At 41.5% G+C, this 9,321-nt stretch overlaps 1 pseudogene; it reads right to left on the reverse strand.

Moving 5' to 3' along the window:
• Positions 1 to 378: 378 nt before the first annotated feature.
• On the reverse strand, positions 379 to 8,164 carry LOC122215213 (annotated as a pseudogene).
• Positions 8,165 to 9,321: the final 1,157 nt, after the last annotated feature.

The raw sequence follows: 9,321 nt of genomic DNA on the forward strand, positions 1-9,321 counted from the left end.
ATTTATATGTATTTAGGTGGCTCTGCTTTGTTCTGGGGTTGGTCTAAAGCCAGAGTTCCAGTGCATGAAAAGCTTCCAAATTCTAAAGGAGATTTAATAATGCCAATATGATTTTTAAGTCCTTTTCAAAATGTGTTAAATTTTTACATGAATACTGGAATCCTCAAAATTAGATGGTCATTTCAAACAATACTACTTTCAGATGATCCCTTTGGTTTAGAAACCCTGTACCTCTTTGTTTTGATCAAAATTCATACAGCTTTTCTTCAACTTACTTAAAAAAACTCTGCCTAAAATATAGTTTTATTTTTTAAATAACGAATATATTCCAGCTTGCAGAGACCTGGGGGAGCAGGTGTCACATACCAACTTTCCTTGTCATTTCCCTACAAATGCTGCCACCATTGGTGTCCCTATTCTCCCTCTCGCCAAACCTGCCAATTCTTCAATCTCAGCATTAAATTTATGTATGCCCATTCCATTGCTTCTTGGCCCTTATTAGCATTTGAAGATCCCACACTTGCCATCAGTCCTTCAAGGTAACTGCTGAGACTGATTCCTTTCATGGTGACTGGCTTCTTCAGTCAAAACAGTTTTTTCTGGGTCCTGAGGATGTGGTTTGTATATAAGTCACCTACTGAAGCCATATTTGTAAATAAAACATTAATAGATTAAAATCCCTTTGTTTTCTCTGTAGGATCCACTACAGAATGTTCTTGCACATGTTTTATTTTTGTTTCAATATATGAAGTTTATTGTCAAATTGGTTTCCATACAACACCCAGTGCTCATCCCAACAGGTGCCCTCCTCAATACCCATCACCCACCCTCCCCTCCCTCCCACCCCCCATCAACCCTCAGTTTGTTCTCAGTTTTTAAGAGTCTCTTCTGCTTTGGCTCTCTCCCACTCTAACCTCTTTTTTTTCCCCTTCCCCTCCCCCATGGGTTTCTGTTAAGTTTCTCAGGATCCACATAAGAGTGAAACCATATGGTATCTGTCTTTCTCTGTATGGCTTATTTCACTTAGCATAACACTCTCCAGTTCCATCCATGTTGCTACAAAGGCCATATTTCATTCTTTCTCATTGCCACGTAGTACTCCATTGTGTATATAAACCACAACTTCTTTATCCATTCATCAGTTGATGGACATTTAGGCTCTTTCCATAATTTGGCTATTGTTGAGAGTGCTGCTATAAACATTGGGGTACAAGAGCCCCTATGCATCAGTACTCCTGTATCCCTTGGGTAAATTCCTAGCAGTGCTATTGCTGGGTCATAGGGTAGGTCTATTTCTAATTTCTGAGGAACCTCCACACTGTTTTCCAGTGTGGCTGCACCAATTTGCATTCCCACCAACAGTGCAAGAGGGTTCCCGTTTCTCCACCTCCTCTCCAGCATCTATAGTCTCCTGATTTGTTCATTTTGGCCACTCTGACTGGCGTGAGGTGATAATCTGAGTGTGGTTTTGATTTGTATTTCCCTGATGAGGAGCGACGTTGAGCATCTTTTCATGTGCCTGTTGGCCATCCGGATGTCTTCCTTAGAGAAGTGTCTATTCATGTTTTCTGCCCATTTCTTCACTGGGTTATTTGTTTTTCGGGTGTGGAGTTTGGTGAGCTCTTTATAGATTTTGGATACTAGCCCTTTGTCCAATATATCATTTGCAAATATCTTTTCCCATTCTGTTGGTTGCCTTTTAGTTTTGTTGATTGTTTCCTTTGCTGTGCAGAAGCCTTTTATCTCATAAGGTCCCAGTAGTTCATCTTTGCTTTTAATTCCCTTGCCTTTGGGGATGTGTCAAGTAAGAAATTGCTATGGCTGAGGTCAGAGAGGTCTTTTCCTGCTTTCTCCTCTAGGGTTTTGATAGTTTCCTGTCTCACATTCAGGTCCTTTATCCATTTTGAGTTTATTTTTGTGAATGGTGTGAGAAAGTGGTCTAGTTTCAATCCTCTGCATGTTGCTGTCCAGTTCTCCCAGCACCATTTGTTAAAGAGACTGTCTTTTTTCCATTGGATGTTCTTTCCTGCTTTGTCAAAGATTATTTGGCCATGCTTTTGTGGGTCTAGTTCTGGGGTCTGTATTCTATTCCATTGGTCTATGTGTCTGTTTTTGTGCCAATACCATGCTGTCTTGATGATATCAGCTTTGTAGTAGAGGCTAAAGTCTGGGATTGTGATGCCTCCTGCTTTGGTCTTCTTCAAAATTACTTTGGCTATTTGGGGCCTTTTGTGGTTCCATATGAATTTAGGATTGCTTGTTATAGTTTCGAGAAGAATGGTGGTGCAATTTTGATTGGGACTGCATTGAATGTGTAGATAGCTTTGGGTAGTATTGACATTTTGACAGTATTCTTCCAGTCCATGAGCACGGAATGTTTTTCCATTTCTTTGTATCTTCTTGAATTTCCTTCATAAGCTTTCTACAGTTTTCAGCATACAGATCTTTTACATCTTTGGTTAGATTTATTCCTAGGTATTTTATGCTTCTTGGTGCAATTGTGAATGGGATCAGTTTCTTTATCTGTCTTTCTGTTGCTTCATTATTAGTGTATAAGAATGCAACTGATTTCTGTACATTGATTTTGTATCCTGCAACTTTGCTAAATTCATGTATTAGTTCTAGCAGACTTGGTGGAATCTATTGGATTTTCCATGTATAATATCATGTCATCTGCAAAAAGTGAAAGCTTGACTTCATCTTTGCCAATTTTGATGCCTTTGATTTCCTTTTGTTGTCTGATTGCTGATGCTAGAACTTCCAACACTGTGTTAAACAACAGCGGTGAGAGTGGACATCCCTGTCGTGTTCCTGATCTCAGGGAAAAAGCTCTCAGTTTTTCCCCATTGAGGATGATGTTAGCTGTGGGCTTTTCATAAATGGCTTTTATGATGTTTAAGTATGTTCCTTCTATCCCGACTTTCTCGAGGGTTTTTATTAAGAAAGAATGCTGAATTTTGTCAAATGCCTTTTCTGCATCGATTGACAGGATCATATGGTTCTTTTCTTTTATTAATGTGATGTATCACATTGATTGATTTGCAAATGTTGAACCAGTCCTGCAGCCCAGGAATGAATCCCACTTGATCATGGTGAATAATTCTTTTTATATGCTGTTGAATTCAATTTGCTAGTATCTTATTGAGAATTTTTGCATCCATATTCAGCAGGGATATTGGCCTGTAGTTCTCTTTTTTTACTGGGTCTCTGTCTGGTGTAGGAATCAAAGTAATGCTGGCTTCATAGAACGAGTCTGGAAGTTTTTCTTCCCTTTCTATTTTTTGGAATAGCTTGAGAAGGATAGGTATTATCTCTGCTTTAAATGTCTGGTAGAATTCCCCTGGGAAGCCATCTGGTCCTGGACTCTTATTTGTTGGGAGATTTTTGATGACTGATTCAATTTCTTCGCTGGTTATGGGTCTGTTCAAGCTTTCTATCTCCTCCTGATTGAGTTTTGGAAGCGTGTGGGTGTTTAGGAATTTGTCCATTTCTTCCAGGTTGTCCAGTTTGTTGGCATATAATTTTTCATAGTATTCCCTGATAATTGCTTGTATCTCTGAGGGATTGGTTGTAATAATTCCATTTTCATTCATGATTTTATCTATTTGGGTCATCTCCCTTTTCTTTTTGAGAAGCCTGGCTAGAGGTTTATCAATTTTGTTTATTTTTTTTAAAAAACCAACTCTTGGTTTCATTGATCTGCTCTACAGTTTTTTAGATATATATTGTTTATTTCTGCTCTGATCTTTATTATTTCTCTTCTTCTGCTGCATTTAGGCTGCCTTTGCTGTTCTGCTTCTATTTCCTTTAGGTGTGCTATTAGATTTTGTATTTGGGATTTTTCTTGTTTCTTGAGATAGGCCTGGATTGCAATGTATTTTCCTCTCAGGACTGCCTTTGCTGCATCCCAAAGCGTTTGGATTGTTGTATTTTCCTTTTCATTTGTTTCCATATATTTTTTAATTCCTTCTCTAATTGCCTGGTTGACCCACTCATTCTTTAGTAGGGTGTTCTTTAACCTCCATGCTTTTGGAGGTTTTCCAGACTTTTTCCTGTGGTTGATCTCAAGCTTCATAGCATGTGGTCTGAAAGTATGCATGGTATGATCTCAATTCTTGTATACTTATGAAGGGCTGTTTTGTGACCCAGTATGTGATCTATCTTGGAGAATGTTCCATGTGCACTCAAGAAGAAAGTATATTTTGTTGCTTTGGGATGCAGAGTTCTAAATATATCTGTCAAGTCCATCTGATCCAATGTATCATTCAGGGCCCTTGTTTCGTTATTGACTGTGTGTCTAGATGATCTATCCATTTCTGTAAGTGGAGTGTTAAAGTCCCCTGCAATTACCACATTCTTATCAATAAGGTTGCTTATGTTTGTGAGTAATTGTTTTATATATTTGGGGGCTCCTGTACTCGGCGCATAGACATTTATAATTGTTAGCTCTTCCTGATGGATAGACCCTGTGATTATTATATAATGCCCTTCTTCATCTCTTGTTACAGCCTTTAATTTAAAGTCTAGTTTGTCTGATATAAGTATGGCGACTCCAGCTTTCTTTTGATTTCCAGTGGCATGATAAATAGTTCTCCATCCCCTCACTCTCAATCTGAAGGTGTCCTCAGGTCTAAAATGAGTCTCTTGTAGACAGCAAATAGATGGGTCTCTTTTTATCCATTCTGATACCCTATGTCTTTTGGTTGGCACATTTAGTCCATTTACATTCAGTATTATTATAGAAAGATATGGGTTTAGAGTCATTGTGATGTCCATAGGTTTCATGCTTGTAGCGATGTCTCTGGTACTTTGTCTCACAGGATCCCCCTTAGGATCTCTTGTAGGGCTGGTTTAGTGGTGATGAATTCCTTCAGTTTTTGTTTGTTTGGGAAGACCTTTATCTCTCCTTCTATTCTAAATGACAGACTTGCTGGATAAAGGATTCTCGGCTGCATATTTTTTTTTCTGTTCATCATATTGAAGATCTCCTGCCATTCCTTTCTGGCCTGCCAAGTTTCAGAAGAGAGATCAGTCACGAGTCTTATAGGTCTCCCTTTATATGTTAGAGCACGTTTATCTCTAGCTGCTTTCAGAATTTTCTCTTTATCCTTGTGTTTTGCCAGTTCCACTATGATATGTCATGCAGAAGATCGATTCAAGTTACGTCTGAAGGGAGTTCTCTGTGCCTCTTGGATTTTAGTGCCTTTTTCCTTCCCCCGTTCAGGGAAGTTCTCAGCTATGATTTCTTCAAGTACACCTTCAGCACCTTTCCCTCTCTCTTCCTCCTCTGGAATACCAATTACGCATATATTATATCTCTTTAGTGCATCACTTAGTTCTCTAATTTTCCCCTCATACCCCTGGATTTTTTTTATCTCTCTTTTTCTCAGCTTCTTCTTTTTCCATAATTGTATCTTCTAGTTCACCTATTCTCTCCCCTGCCTCTTCAATCCGAGCCGTAGTTGTCTCCATTTTATTTTGCAGCTCATTGATAGCACTTTTTAGCTCCTCCTGGCTGTTCCTTAGTCCCTTGATCTCTGTAGCAAGAGATTCTCTGCTGTCCTTTATACTGTTTACAAGCCCAGCGATTAATTTTATGACTATTATTCTAAATTCACTTTCTGTTATATTTTTTAAATCATTTTTGATCAGTTCGTTAGCTGTTGTTATTTCCTGGACGTTTTTCTGAGGGGAATTCTTCCGTTTTGTCATTTTGGATAGTCCCTGGAGTGGTGCGGGACTGCGGGGCACTTCCCCTGTGCTGTCTTGAATAACGTGCGTTGGTGGGCGGGACCACAGTCAGACCTGATGTCTGCCCCCAGCCCACCGCTGGGGCCACACTCAGACTGGTGTGTGCCTTCTCTTCCCCTCTCCTAGGGGCGGGATTCACTGTGGGGTGGCGTGGCCCATCTGGGCTGCTTGCACACTGCCAGGCTTGTGGTGCTGGGGATCTGGCGTATTAGCTGGGGTGGATCGGCAAGGTGCACAGGGGCGGGAGGGGCAGTTTCAGCTTCGGGAGGGGCCCTGCAGTACCGGGAGGGAGTCAGACCTGCTGGAGGGATGGATCTGCAGAAGCACAGCGTTTGGTGTTTGCGCGGTGCAAGCAAGTTCCCTGGCAGGAACTGGTTCCCTTTGGGATTTTGGCTGGGGGATGGGCGAGGGAGCTGGAGCTGGCGAGCGCCTTTGTTCCCCGCCAAGCTGAGCTCTGTCATCCGGGACTCAACTCTCCCTCCCATTGTCCTCCAGCCCTCCCGTCCTCCAAGCAGAGCTGTTAGCTTATAACCTTCCAGATGTCAAGTCCCGCTTGCTGTCGGAACACACTCCGGCCCCTCCGCTTTTGCAAGCCAGACTCGGGGGCTCTGCTTGGCAGGCAGGCCAACCCCCCCCGCCCCCCCCGCTCCCTCCTGCCAGTCCATGGAGCGCGCACCGCCTCGCCGCCCCTCCTACCCTCTTTCGTGGGCCTCTTGTCTGCACTTGGCTCCGGAGACTCCGTTCTGCTAGTCTTCTGGCAGTTTTCTGGGTTATTTAGGCAGGTGTAGGTGGAATCTAAGTGATCAGCAGGACGTGCGGTGAGCCCAGCGTCCTCCTACACCGCCATCTTCCCAGGTTCTCCTCTGCACATGTTTTAGTTCTTGCTGCACCAATAAGAGATTTAACAATGGAAGGCAGTCCCCTCTGTACTGAGAAGTCTACGGCTGTGCAGCTTTCCAGGGGGATCTGTCTGTCCAGTACATCGGTTGCAACCATGCTTGGGTTCATAGGGTTTGGGTTATTTCCGCACTGCAGCTGTTTTAACAGTTTCCCATGGGTAAAGACCTGCTCTGAAGTCTACATCTTTATGGTGCTCGTACCTGCATGATGTCCAGGGGGCCCCTGGAGGACAAGGAGGCCGAAAAGTCACACTTGCCCCTGCCCTGCCCCCAGCCACCCCACCGCCATTTTAATTTCTTTCTATTTTTTTTTTAATGTTTATTTTTGAGAGAGAGAGAGAGAGGGTGTGACGGGGGAGGGGCAGAGAGAGGGAGACACAGAATCTGAAACAGGCTCTAGGCTCTGAGCTGACAACAGAGCTTGATGTGGGGCTCAAACTCATGGACCGCGAGATCATGACCTGAGCTGCAGTCAGACACTTAACCGAGCCACCCTGGTGCTCCTGAATTTCTTTTAAACAATCTCTTGCTGTATAGGGAGAAGGTAGGTCTCTGCATCTTATGTTGTTTCTGGTGATGTGCATTGTGTAGGCCCCAAGCTGGATTTCTGGGATATGTGTTTCCAAACCAACCTGGGCAGGTGGAGCTGATGGTCTATCAAAATTCTCAGTATATGTAATGTTTAATGACAATAATATGTATCATCTGGCTATTTGGGAAGACAGAAAGGAAGGACACAGTGGATTTTGCCCATTTCCAATAGCAATGCCTGGTCTGGCTCTTGTCTGCTTGTGAATTTGTGAGGTGGCTACCAGTATCACCACTTGGAAGAGGGAAATAGAAACTGGGGCTAGAAGAGGAACTTTGTGCAAGTTCCCCCATACCCCGATTCACACTGACTAAAAAGTCACATGAAGCAGAGGGCACCTTCTGTTTTTTGATGAAATGTGAAGAGTAGTGGTTGGAGAGGCACAGAGTGCTCCTATCTGGTAGTCTGTGGCCTTTCTCCACCTGGCCCCTGCACGAGCAGCCCAGTAATCTGAAAGAGGCATTCAAATTAGAAAGTCCAGATAACTCCAGCACCTGGCATATGCTGTATGTGCAGTTTCATTTTTACATGGGAAATGTTTCTGTCCAAAATTATATTCAAGAAATCAAGTTATAGAAAGACTTTACTTGGGATGTGAATTTGTATATTTTCATAGTAGACCTACTTAGGTCCATATGCTGTCCTTTGCAGATTATTTTCATTATCAAAAGAATTTCAACCCATAATTTTTGTAGCCGGATCAGATTTTCACCTAAATCTTTATGGATAAACAATAAGGAAAAATTCCCTAGTGAATGGGATGGATGATGTTGCCATTTTAACTGTGGGTCTGTAGCCACTCCCTTGTATTCTACTCCCAGAGCACATGGAAGCACGCAGCCAGGTGAGCCCTACAGTCCACACGGGTCTGCTGTGAGGATGCATGGCTGTGGAGCACATTGCTGTGTTGCCAGCCCAGCAGCATTCCCGAACTTAAACTGTATGATGTATTTTTGTATTTAATTTCCCAAATAAAATAATAAGTATATTATTTACTTGAAATGAATGTATACTATTTGGAAATTTGGAATTTGGGGGCTTTATTGGTTTATATTGACTACCTTTCTATTTAGAATTGTGGTTAGATTTTTAAACATTTTTTTAAAAATAATTAAATCTTTTTTTTTAAATTTACATCCAAATTAGTTAGCATATAGTGCACCAATGATTTCAGTAGATTCCTTAGTACATCTTACCCATTTAGCCCATTTCCCCCTCCCACACCCCCTCCAGTAACCCTCTGTTCTCCATATTCATGAGACTCTTCTGTTTTGTCCCCCTCCCTGTTTTTATATTAGTTTTGTTTCCCTTCCCTTATGTTCATCTGTTTTCTCTTAAAGTCCTCATATGAGTGAAGTCATATGATATTTGTCTTTCTCTGACTAATTTCACTTAGCATAATACCCTCCAGTTCCATCCACATAGTTGCAAATGGTAAGATTTCGTTCTTTTTGATTGCCGAGTAATACTCCATTGTGTGTATATATATATATATATATATATATATATATATACCACATCTTCTTTATCCATTCATCCATCTATGGACATTTGGGATTTTTCCATACTTTGGCTATTGTTCATAGTGCTGCTATAAACATGGGGATGCATGTGTCGCTTGGAAACAGCACACCTATATCCCTTGGATAAATACCTAGTAGTGCAATTGCTGGGTCATAGGGTAGTTCTATTTTTAGTTTTTTGAGGAACCTCTGTACTGTTTTCCAGAGTGGCTGCACCAGCTTGCATTCCCATAAACATGTATTTTCTTATGCAGGTAATATACATGCAGCTAGGGAAAATAAGTTAAACAATGTAGGAAATGAAAGTCTGTTCCCCCTTTCCTAGCAGACACTGCCACCAATGTGCTCACTGCTAACTCATCTCACACAAAGTCCAATCCCATTTCTTTCTAAATGGTTTCCTAGTTATTGTCAATTTAGTCCTAATGTGAGTGGAGTCTTTTTTCTATTATATTTCCTAACTGGCTGCAGCTGAAACATGTAAAAAGCTGCAAATTATGATGACTTGGCCACATCCTAGTATTTATATAAACTCATTTTTTTTCATATTGATATTGTC

Source organism: Panthera leo, chromosome A3 (genome assembly GCF_018350215.1).
Source record: "Panthera leo isolate Ple1 chromosome A3, P.leo_Ple1_pat1.1, whole genome shotgun sequence".
NCBI classification, from domain to species: domain Eukaryota; kingdom Metazoa; phylum Chordata; class Mammalia; order Carnivora; family Felidae; genus Panthera; species Panthera leo.